The sequence below is a fragment of the Orcinus orca genome, chromosome 7 (genome assembly GCF_937001465.1).
Source record: "Orcinus orca chromosome 7, mOrcOrc1.1, whole genome shotgun sequence".
Lineage (NCBI taxonomy): Eukaryota > Metazoa > Chordata > Mammalia > Artiodactyla > Delphinidae > Orcinus > Orcinus orca.
The window spans coordinates 39,934,991-39,947,460 of NC_064565.1; the positions used below are offsets into that span (position 1 = coordinate 39,934,991).

Consider the following 12,470-nt stretch of genomic DNA (forward strand, 5'->3'; position numbering starts at 1 on the left):
TGTTTCTACTTTGGGGCTGTTATGAACGAAGCTGCTATTGCTATTTTGTACGTGAACATATGCATGACTGTCTGTTGAGCATATACCTAGGAATGGAATTGCTGGGGCATGGGTTATGCCTGTAAAAGTCAAATACTGGAAACACAGGAAAATTGCACAAGCCTCCTTCCTCACATCAACTCCTTGTTTTCTACATGTTGGAAAGTGTAGCTTTTCTGCCAAATGAGCCAACTGTTGCTCCCGGGTCAATCCTAAGAAGAAAAACACGTTTTGAAGCTGCTGGGTGTTGTGGCTTGTTGAGCAGTTTCAGACCCTTGGAATTTAGTAACTCCGTGGAGTCCTTGCTGCTTTCATGCCCCTTGCCTTCCTCAGATCACAGGATTTGCTTTCATACTTGGATAAACCTACTTCTCATTAGCGGCTTAAGAAATGTTTTCTATGCATCCAGAATTTGTAATGTCGAGAAGTGGACTTCAATACTTTTTTCTTTGCCAACAGATACTGCTATCTAATGAAGGATGAATTTCAAGTACCCGAGACTTGAGGTGGGGTTGGCTGCCACACTGCTTTATTAATGCTAGATGATCAGACATCTGTAAATAGTACATACTGTACCCTGCACCCAGTCAAGGGTTTATAGTAGGAGGTATGGGTGCCATCTTGTCACTGACTGAATGTGTCAATAACAGAAGTGCTGCTTTTTAAATTTAACATCCTTAAAAACGGACTGAGTTGGCACCTCCAGCTGGGTATATCTGACTCCTGCAAGGTTGATATGACTTGAGCACTCCACAGAGAGTTCATTTAGCCTTCACGTTGTGAGTGTTTAAGATATAGAAATGCATTGCCAAATTCAATCTTACATCTGTGATTTCTGAGCATGTGTGAAGTGCTTCATATGTATTATCTCATTCAATTTTCCAAGCAATCCTATGAGTTAGATACTACTAGTCTCTCTTCTCTTAGATGGGACAATGGAGACTTGTAGAGGTTAGGTATCCTTCCCAATGATAAGTAAGTGGCATCAGTTGGTGGCAGAATCAGAACTCAAACCCAAGTTTTACGGACTGCTGCTGAAATTGTGAACCGCTTTATGTACCGTCTCCCTGCTCTTGGTTCCCTACTGGACGGTTTTGGTTTTTCACCTGTGATAAATCTCGTCTTGCTTCTTGGTTAAAAACTTGGCAGAATTTAGGTCTCTCTCTCCCAGGACCGTCACTTACCACACTCATCATTTCTGTCTTCCTTAGGGCATTGCCTCAGAACTCTCTCAGCCAAAAAGGTTGACAACCCTTCTGTTCCCAATTCCGTCAGATTATAGTTTGGCACTTTTGTGCAAGGGCATATTCTGTTCATCAGTTTGTCTCTAAAGGCTTCTGTTTATTGGCTGATATTTTAAGACTAGGGCCTCTTGAGGAATGACGCCACAAACTATAGCATGTTAATATTTGACGTAACAGAGATATTTTCATAATTCCTCTTAATACCTGAGAATGGGGTATGATGTTAAGTGGAAAAAACAGAACATAAAGTAGCAGACAACAGCTAATTCCAATATAGAGTTATATGCCTGCACATTAATAAAGATTAGAAGATAATTTTCACAAGGCTGGTATTAAGTGTTTATTATATTCTTCGTTGTGTGCTGTGTTGCTTAAGTCAATAGAACTAGTAAATAATAGATTGACTTGGAAAAGTGATGTAACAATAATTGAAGGCGAATATAACCAAGGATCATAAGTGAGAATTAGACTAAATACCTTTTTTCTGGATCACACTTTACAGTTTTTAAATGTATTTGCATTTATTTTCCTATTTGAGCCTCATAACACACTAGGAAATAAGAAACAGGGATTATCTGTCTCATTTTACAGACAGAGCATCTGAGGCTCAGAGAAGTTGTTTGACTTGCCCTAGGTCATCAGTGATGGGACAAAGATTCATGCCCAGACTTCCTGACTCCAGGTTAAATTTCTTCTCATCATATCACATTGCTTTCTTTCACCAGAGGGCAGAGCTACCAGCATTAGCTACACAGCAGTAAGTCCATTTATCATGTGATGTCCATTAAAATCTAAAATCGACGTTTCTGAACCACATCTTCAAAGTCATCTTCATCTAAGAAATTCTGGTCAGTTTCACACCTCTAAACTAAGTGAACGATATCCCAACTCAATAAATTATATAAGTTGTGGAGATAAAAAGATATAATGTGACCTGAATCCAATCTTCCTTAATCCATCCTTTTGGGCAATAAAAATAGGATCTCAAGTATACGGTAGGTTTCACCTTTATTTAAAAAAATTGTTTTAAAGTTTTCTAATTGCAGTAAAATACACATAACATTTATCATCTTAATAATTTTTAAGTGTTCAGTTCAGTAGTGTTACGTACATTTACCTTACTGTGCAATTAATCTCCAGAACTCTTTTCATTTTGCAAAACTGAAAATCTATATCCATTAAACAACAATCTCCAGTCTCCCCTCTCCCAGCCTCTAGCAACCACCATTGTACTTTCTGTCTCTATGAATCTGGCTATTCTAGGTACCTCATATAAGTGGAATCATAGGGTATTTGTCTTTTGGGGACTGGTTATTTCACTTAGCCTAATGTCCTTAAAACTCACCCACTGTGGGCTTCCCTGGTGGTGCAGTGGTTGAGAGTCCGCCTGCCGATGCAGGGGACACGGGTTCGTGCCCCGGTCCAGGAAGATCCCACATGCCGTGGAGCGGCTGGGCCCGTGAGCCATGGCCACTGAGCCTGCGCGTCCGGAGCCTGTGCTTCGCAATGGAGAGGCCACAACAGTGAGAGGCCCACGTACCGCAAAAAAAAAAAAAAAAAAACCAAAACTCATCCACTGTAACATGTGTCAGAATTTCCTTCTTTCTTAAGGCTGAGTAGTATTCCATTGTTTGTATGTACCACACTTTGCTTATCCATTTGTCTCCTGATGGACACTTGGGTTGCTTCCACTTTTTTGCTATTGTGAATACTGCTGTTATGAGTATGGGTGTACAAATATCTCTTTGAGACTCTGCTTTCAATTCTTTTGGGTATATACCCAGAAGTGGAATTACTGGATAATACGGTAATTCTATTTTCAAGTTTTTGAGGATCCACCGCACACTTTTTCATAGAGTTTGCACCATTTTACAGTCCTACTAGCAGTGCACAAGGGTTCTAATTTCTCCACATCCTCACCAGTACTTCGTATGTTCTGTTTTTTGGCTTTTGTTTGTTTTTTTTCTCTTTACAGTAACCATCCTAACGGGGGTGAAATGGTATCCCATGGTTTTGATTTGCTTTTCCCTGATAATTAGTGAAGTCTTTTCATGTGTTTTTTGGCCTTCGGAGAAGTGTATTACTCAAGTCCTTTGCCCATTTTTAATTGGGTTTTGTTGTTGATGTTGTTGCTGAGTTATAGGAGTTTTTTGTGGTTTTTTTTTTGCGGTACACGGGCCTCTCACTGCTGTGGCCTCTCCCACTGCGGAGCACAGGCTCCGGACGCGCAGGCTCAGCAGCCATGGCTCATGGGCCCAGCTGCTCCGCGGCATGTGGGATCCTCCCGGACCGGGGCACGAACCCGTGTCCCCTGCATTGGCAGGCGGACTCCCAACCACTGCGCCACCAGGGAAGCCCCGATATAGGAGTTCTTTATATATTCTGGACATAGCTCCTTATCAAATATATGATTTGGAACTATCTTCTCCCATTGGGTTGGTTGCCTTTTCACTCTGTTGTGTCCTTTGATGTACAAAGTTTTAAATTTTGATGTAGTCACATTCTTCTTAATCAGTTTTAGACTTGTGGGCCGTTTGAGAAATCAACGAAATAAACAGACTGTCTCCCAAGGAAAACAAAACATATGTATGCATTCAAATGAAGTTTCATGTAGCATCTCATGAGGTTTTCTGATTCCCTGGCATCCATCTGGGAAGCTCCAGGGAAGCTTTTGTCACTTGACTGCTCAGTTTATGATGACTGGGCTGGGATTAGGGACAGGTGCTGGGTGCTGGGGAGACAGCTCCTATTCCGTGATTTGAATCCTGACCTGCTAGTCCCTTCTATTTCTTCTAGTGGAGGAAAATTAGATCTGCAGTTCCTGCAGTGACAGGCATTTAACTAGACTGGCAGAATGGAAGGTGCGCATTTGTGTAGGTGGTGGCTGAAATGCGTGTGCACGTGTGGCGTGGGGATGTTAGGAGCGGGGGTAGACAGGAGTAGTGCTGCCTTTTAGAAAGGTGGTTGCTCCTAAGGAGATGTATCAGTCAAGGTCCATCCAGAAAAATGGAAACTACTGTGAGCATTTAAAACGGGGGGAGTTTTGTTTTGTTTTGTTTTAATTGGGGTATAGTTGTTTTACAATGTTGTGTTAGTTTCTACTGTACAGCAAAGTGGAGTTTCCTGTGCTATACAGCAGGTTCTCATTAGTTATCTATTTCATACATGTTAGTTAGTGTATATATGTCAATCCCAATCTCCCAATTCATCCCACCCGCCCCCATCCCCCCTTGGTGTCCATACATTTATTCTCCACGTCTGTCTCTATTTCTGCCTTGCAAACAGGTTCATCCGTACCATTTTTCTAGATTCCACAAATATGCGTTAATATATGATATTTGTTTTTCTCTTTCTGACTTACTTCACTCTGTATGACAGCCTCTAGGTCCATCCACATCTCTACAAATGACCCAATTTTGTTCCTTTTTTATGGCTGAGTAATATTCCATTGTATATGTATGTACCACATCTTCTTTATCCATTAGTCTGTTGATGGGCATTTAGGTTGCTTCCATGTCCTGGCTATTGTAAATAGTGCTGCAATGAACATTGGGGTGTGTCTTTTTGAGTTATGGTTTTCTCTGGGTATATGCCCAGAAAACAGAGGGAGTTCAGGGAACTGGTTTCCCTGGAGATGGAAGAGGCTGAAAAAACAACCGAGGAACAGATTGTCAACTCAGAGTCCTGTCTAAAGCAGAAAAGTAGGGGGAAAATAGTCCAGAGCAGGAAGGAAAGAGGAGAGACACACTGGCTTCGTCCTTCCTCCAGTCAGTGTCTCCCATTGGCTGAACCCAGCCAGAAGCCAACTGATCTGGGAAACAGAGCAGAGTGGGTGGGGGAAGGGCAGGGAATCAATCTAAGACGAACAGGCCCAGGAGGGCAAGGTATACTTGGGACACCTGTGCTGTGGGGCAGTCTAACAATCCTCTTTTGCTTTATTTGGAAAATCTCTGCTGTTTTTGTGCATGTCATCTGCTAGGCTTGGCAGTGCCCCTTGAAATCTGCTGACTCAGCTTCATGAATTAGGCCGCTATCAGTTGGAAGGGATAGGGCTGTCCTAAGGTTTGTCCAAGGCTGTGAAAATTTGGGACTAGGGTAGGTAGTGTGGATGGAAGACATAGGAGGAGGGAGCAGCCCCGTGGCCAAACATGGCTTTGGCTGAACAAGCAGTCAGGTAATTTACGGAAACAAGCTTGGCTTGTTGGTTAGGGAAGGTCAAGAACAGGGTGCCTTGTGGCAATGTATCCAAGCACGGCAGAGTGGGCATTTTAATATGTCATTTTGAAATGTTTCTTCTTCTGCACACAATGAAGACAAGACTTATTTTTCATTTTACATCCTTACGTGTACACTTCCTTCCATATATGGCCCTTAAATAGACTGAGCCCCAATGACTTACAGAAAAACACTACAAAAATCATTATACTTCTAGAAGATTACAGAAGTGGGAGTGGACAGAAGTGATACGAAGGGAAACAGAAGAGAAAGAGAAAACAGAAAAAAAAAAAGCTGAGGGAGAGAGCAAAGTATAAGAGAAAGGGGACGAGATAGACAGTGAGAGTCGAGGCATTCCATAGAATAAAAATGAGAGCTAGTTTTCCCTCTGCTGCTAGCCATGTCTTATGAGTAAAAACTTACCGTGATCAGTGTTTCAGTAGAATCAAAACACATCTTTTTGTTGTAGTGACACCTCCCCAGCACAAGGATATTTGGGATCTTGCATTTAGACTTTCAGTCCTTTTTTTTTTCCCACCAGGAAGTTATCATTCTTTTTACATGACTGCCCCAAACTCCCTTTAAGTATAAAATTAAGCACTGCAAAGAAATCTGACATCGGTTACATATTACATGGGAATTTTTATTTATTTACTTCCTTTTTCTTCAATAAAATCTCTTTTCCCTCTAGTTGGGCAGTTCTATTTTCTGTTTGTTCTGTGGTAATAGGAGGGAAACCTTGAACTACGTTCTCTTGAGCAGAAAAAGTGACTTCCATCTTGGGGTGTGAGCTGAAATTGGCCTTTTCACCCCAGCGTAGAAACACAGGCCTTAAGGTTTAACTCTGGGAGTTAAACATCCTTTCTGGGGAATCCTGGTGGGAGTAGCAGTTTAGGGCTATTTCCTACCCACTGCTGTGCGGGTTACATTTGAACCAGTAAAAAAGAAATTCCAAGAGCACAGTTTGACTGCTGTTTCCACACTACTTACTTGAGGGTCTTCTCCTCTCAATCCCATTGGCTAATCTTGGTGAACATTTGCTGAAACTTCCCTTAAAGAATGAGCTGATCGAAGTCTCCTTGGTCTGTTCTCCTGCAAGGAGATTTTTGGAGAGACAAGGTGAGGGACACTGAACCACAAATGTAACCTTTGAGCCTGACTCTTACCTCTTGATTTAATCTTTGTGGGAGGAGAGTGGGAGTAGGAAGACTCTGGTGGCCTGAAAATGACAAAGCGCTGAGAGCCACCGGGAGATCGCTACTGTGGCAATGGCTCTGACTGTGTGCTTAGCAGCACATGTCGGATTAGCAGGTTCCAATGGTTTGTATGAGGCCTGGGCTTTCTGCAGAGGAGCCCCTGCTTAGAGAACAGCTGAAGTTCGCCTCCAGGATCCGAGAGCAAGCTTGTTTAGGTTAAGGTTTCAAAGCACTGGCTTTTATTACGTTTTAATGATCAGAGTCATATTTTATTCACGGAGCTCAAGCTGAGCACCCTGCAGTTAGTAAAACACAAGATTTCTAGTTTACATTCAGGCCAGCCTATGGAAAATTTGAAATAGAAAGGAAATGTTGGGATGGAGTATCCTTATTAAAAAGAAACATAAAGGATTTGCTGAACACTGATGATAAAATATGTAGGGTAACATACTTACAAAGACTTCAACAGTTTTTGTTGAATATTTCATAAGGTACATCTCATTTGCTAGACACCTAACCTCTCATGAACTTGTAAATATTTTCAGACCTTCACAATATATCAAAACCTCTGGTAGAAATAGAACTCTCCCTGGAATTTCTCTCCAACTGTGAAAGTTTTAGAACAGGCTGTATTTTACCTTTTCCTTTTTGAAAGAGAGAGAGAGAGAGAGAGAAGCATTTTGTTGTGTTCCATTCCTACATATAATGTGGGGAAGATTGAGGGAGATTCTAGTTCATTTTGTGGAAAGAATGAAGAAGAATTTAATTTCCTCTTTACTCTGCTGCTAGATGCAAGTAATGATAGAGGGTGGTTATCCTTTTAAATCCTGGTAATTTAGAGTATGTTTGAGGCACTTTCAAAGTGACCTCTGTATTTTGGGGGAGATTAGGACAAGATCCACGGAGGGTGAGACTCAGATGTATAATTGGCATCTGGTTGTGAAAGATTTACCTGTAAATCCACCTTGAACTCTCTGCCCAAAAGACAAAGCCCTAAGTGTGGCCAGTGCTCATTGTTTTCTTTCTTTTTTACTTTTTGCAGCTCTTCTTAAGGATCAAAGGACACCTCTGGAAGGAGACCCACAGGTGAATGGTGATAACAGCTGCTCAACATCAATTCAGCAGCATCAATTCAGCACCATGACCTGCCTCAAACAAGGGTCCAAGTCCTGTGTATTTAGCATGTTCCCTATAACTAAAGAGTGAATAAATGAATGAGGAGAGAAGAGCTTATGAATAAAATACTTCCTAATAGCAGATAATCCAAAAGCCATTTTTCTTGGACATTGCAAAGAATTACCGTGTTTTTTTCTGTTATAGATTTACTTCCTTAATTACATTTTGCTTGGGTTAATACTGAAATTCATGTTTTTTAGTGCTTTCACACAAATTATGTGAATTTACAAGCTTAGAGGGAGCTGAATAGCAAGGAGACATCAAGAGTAAACTAAACGGCTTCCCTGGTGGCGCAGTGGTTGAGAGTCCGCCTGCTGATGCAGGGGACACGGGTTCGTGCCCCGGTCCGGGAAGATCCCACATGCCGTGGAGCGGCTGGGCCCGTGAGCCATGGCCGCTGAGCCTGCGCGTCCGGAGCCTGTGCTCCGCAACGGGAGAGGCCACAACAGTGAGAGGCCCGCGTACCACAAAAAAAAAAAAAAAAAGATGCTTAACTGCCAATTGGAGCTTCTGACTGACAAGACATAATCAGTGCTATAAAAAACTGATATAATTCCAGCTGTTTGGCATATTAATACTTTCCTTTAGCCTTTAAAAACTATGACTTATCTTAGCTCAAAGATCCTCATTATTACCTAGTGTATTATATAACCATATTTAAAGACCCCAGTTCAGCTGCCGGTTTGTATTTCTCTAGGGCAGAATGTTGGACAGAAAAGGGTATAGCAATAAGTAATTCAACTATTTTATTTAAAGACAAAACTTGGGCTTCCCTGGTGGCACAGTGGTTGGGAATCCGCCTGCCGATGCAGGGGACACGGGTTCGTGCCCCAGTCCAGGAGGATCCCACGTGCCGCGGAGCGGCTGGGCCCGTGAGCCATGGCCGCTGAGCCTGCGCTCCGCAACGGGAGAGGCCACAACAGTGTGAGGCCCGCATACCGCAAAACAAAACAAAACAAAACAAAACAAAACTCCAGAATCTGACCACTTTTGTAGCCACCATCATGACAATACTGATCTCTGCTCCCACCCTTGCCCCTAGAGCCTACTTCCAAACAGCTGGAGTTTCAAGAACTTTTGAAAACTTAAGTCAAATCACTTCTCTGCTCAAAACATTCCAAGGACTTTCCCTTTGCACAGGAGAAAAGCCAAGGACCTGAAAATGGTCTCTCTCATATCCTCCAAACCCTTCCTGGCCTCATCTCCTACCAGTCCCTTCTGCTCTAACTCATCAACAGCCTCCCAGGCCCCAATGCTTGATGGCCCATGGGTCCTACCTCAGGATCTTAACAGCTGCTGTTTCCTTTGCCTGAAATGCTTTTTCCCCATAATTCTTCATGGTTTCCTCCCTCATTTCCTTCATCTCTTTGATCAAATTGCACCTTACCAGTGAGGTCTCACCTGACTATTAATTTAAAATCGTATTCCTCCCCAGCACTTATCACCTTTTAATATCTTATATAAACTTTATTTTCTTTGTTTATTGCCTGAATATAGCTCCAACTGGAATGTAAACTCTATGAGAGCAGGAATTTTTGTCTGTGTCCTACTGTTTATTCAGCATCCTGGAACACAGTAGACACCCAATGGATATTTGCTAAATGGACAAATTAATTCCTTCCCACCAGGGGTTGCAAGGTGTTTTGGGGTATGGAAATAAAGACTCAGACTGAAACAAATTTTCTATTAATCTTGAGACTCTTAGTCTGTCAGAATCCCTTTTGGGTCTAATTTCTAAAAACTAAAATAGTAACAGAAAATCCAGGGATTAAAGTGAAAGTACAACATCCTTCCTTCGGAGCCCCCTGTGCTCTTTTCCTAGAACAGAACTTGTCTCAGTTTAAGGAAGTGTAAGACAGAAACGTACTGAACACATTTCAGAAATATTTTCAACTAAAACGATCAAAAATTTAAAGGTTTAATACAGAATTATGCTTTAGTTACTTGCAAAATGTATCACATTTCCAAACAATGCTGCAAAACAAGGAGTTATGATTTGCATTGTCAATATGGTTATATAGCTGCTGGATGCCAGGCCATATGCTTAGGACTTTGCATGTATTATTTAATTTTCACACTAATACTGTAAGACTCTGGTACTAAAAGTACATAGTTTAGAGTTGAGGAACTTGAAACTTAAAGAGGTTAATATGACTGCTGCCCATATATTTCCTCAGGATCATCACATTGAAAATAAGCTTTTGCTGAATTCTCAGTGCCCATTACACAGTCAAGGGGCTCTTCAAACATCCTGTCCCACTAGAATGTGGCCAAATTCTAAGTCTATTGTTAAGTCTCTTGTTAGGGATTTTGTATTTGCTGCCAAATTTCTGACCCCAACTCCCCTCTACCAGAGAAAATATTGTGTAATAATATGAATAGCAACTCCAGTATTACCTTGCTACCGTCCAACTACTCCAAAAGGAAAATCCCTTGGGCACTCTGAAGGCCATAGGAAGATTAATTTTCACCCGCAGATCTCCAGAATCGCACACAGTTGGAAAGGATGCATGAGTTTCAAGTAAGAGAGAGAGAGAGAGAAAAAAATCCAAAGATATCTTTCTAGTCCAGGTGTGCTATCTTTAGGATTTATAATAATGGCTCCTCCCCATACCCTCGACCACAAATGCACATAAGCAAAGAGATAAGTTGCACTTGATCTTCGAAACAGTTCCAGGAGCTACAAGAAAGATGCTGGGCATTGTGAGATTAAGCAAATGTGCCCTCTGTGAAAGGAGAAGGGAATCTCAGGTTTGGGTGCTCTTGAAAGCTGCTGAACCACCCCCGGGAGTTTCAATGCCTTGATGCTCTAGTTGGCACCCTGATAATACCTTTTTCTCATGTTCACAGGTTTTAGTTACTTTGCCCACCACTACAGGTAGGCCTGTCTTTGGAATCTGTAAATGTGCGTCCACGTGAGGAGAACAGAAACCTATCCATTTGGTTCATGACTTTCAATGATCTCCAGTTTCTTCCCAAAGTTCCAGAAATGGGCTCATGCTCTGCTTTCCCAGACCCAGTTTCTCCCTGACCCTTACGCCAGAAACTGTAACACTGGTTTAACTCTTTCCGTCAGTTTCTTCTTTTCTTCCCATTTCTTTCCACTCTTCGTCCCCTCCTAGGTTAGTTGCTGAAATTCAGTTCCTGTGGCAGCACAGTTTCCATGACTTTTCCTGGGTCTTCTTCAGGTTACCTGGTGTCTGCTTGGCCCTTAGTTTCTGGCTGTTCACTGGGAGGTCATTCCATCACACACATTCAGTTATGAAACATGAGTAGGGTGTGGAGAAGGCGCCAGATCAAGGCATCCGTGTAATCATGGCACAGAGATGGGACTCAGGCTCTGCAGCACAGGCTGCAGCTCACATGGAGCCCAAAGAAATAACTGTCCTGATGGGAGCAATGGGTTTGTACTGCAGAATAGTGAGAAAGGACTCCAATGGGGACAGGGCTTGATTTTAGAGAGCCTCAGCAGTTAGACCAAGCAATTTTATATTTGACGAAATGGGCGGAACCGTTGGAAATGCTCGTGCACTGGGGTAAAAGGATGAAAGCAAAGCTTTAAGAACATTAGTCTGGCTATTACGGTATGTTGGATGAATTGGAGGCAGAGAGACTGCATTTAGGAAGGTTTCAGAGCAACAAAAGAATGAAAAGCCACAGACCACGCTTATAAGAATGGACAGTAAGAGGCAAAACCAAGGAATTCTTTGAAGGAAGAACCAACAAGAGATTGGTGACAGACAGCATTTATATTCACAAAGCTAAACAGCTGGGAGAGGAGGGAGACATGTAGTTGAAAACACAGATATTCCCGATGACATATTCAGTTCTTGTGTTGGATGAGCCACACATCCACGTTTAAAAATGTTCTTTGTTTTCTGATACTTGATGGCTATTTTGTAGACTCAAACATGCCATGTACGCTCAGGGTCAATAATACTCAAAAACAAGCTAATAAATGTTGACTAGATTCAAGAGCTAGTTAGTGTGATACTAAATCGTAAGGATAGTTTCAATAGAGCCCTAAATAAACTTTAGGAATTAAAGATTAAAAAGGATTTTATAATGTCTTTCTATCATGAGTACTCCTGGAATGACCTGCTTGCCCCCACTCACCTGGGAATAATATACAGGGGACCATTAACAAAAAATGTGAATTTTATATATTTATTCTTCTGGCCAGGAGAGATAGTGGGTTGGTAGGTCCTGTTCTTCTGTTTCTTGGAAGAGTAGAATTTGTCTAGAGACAGAATGATGTACTGTATTGCAGACAAAAGAGCTATTTTGAAGCTAAGCTGACTCGGGCACTAGTTTCATCTCTGCTATCTAGCATCTGTGTAATTTGGGCAAAGAGACTTCACCTGTGAGTTGCTCGATTTCTTATTTGCAAAACAGGGGTAAGAGTACATAACTCATGAGGCTGCTTGCAACACTTCAATGAGGTAACATGGTATTAATGACAGCTGCGTGGAAGGTACTCAGGAAATGCTAGTTCCCTTCCTTAAAAACTTTAAGAAAGGCTCATTTGCTTAGCTAAGCCCTAGACAGGTTATTTTGATGAAACATTAGGGGACTAGTGCAGAATTTATTGGGGGTTGGG

General features: G+C 41.9%; 1 long non-coding RNA gene across 1 annotated transcript; it reads left to right on the forward strand.

The window, feature by feature from the left end:
• The first annotated feature begins 264 nt into the window (after positions 1–264).
• Positions 265–7,963, forward strand: LOC117195438 (uncharacterized). Its single transcript, XR_004475155.2, has 2 exons — positions 265–545; positions 7,737–7,963. It is a non-coding gene; the product is annotated as an uncharacterized LOC117195438 (long non-coding RNA).
• Positions 7,964–12,470: the final 4,507 nt, after the last annotated feature.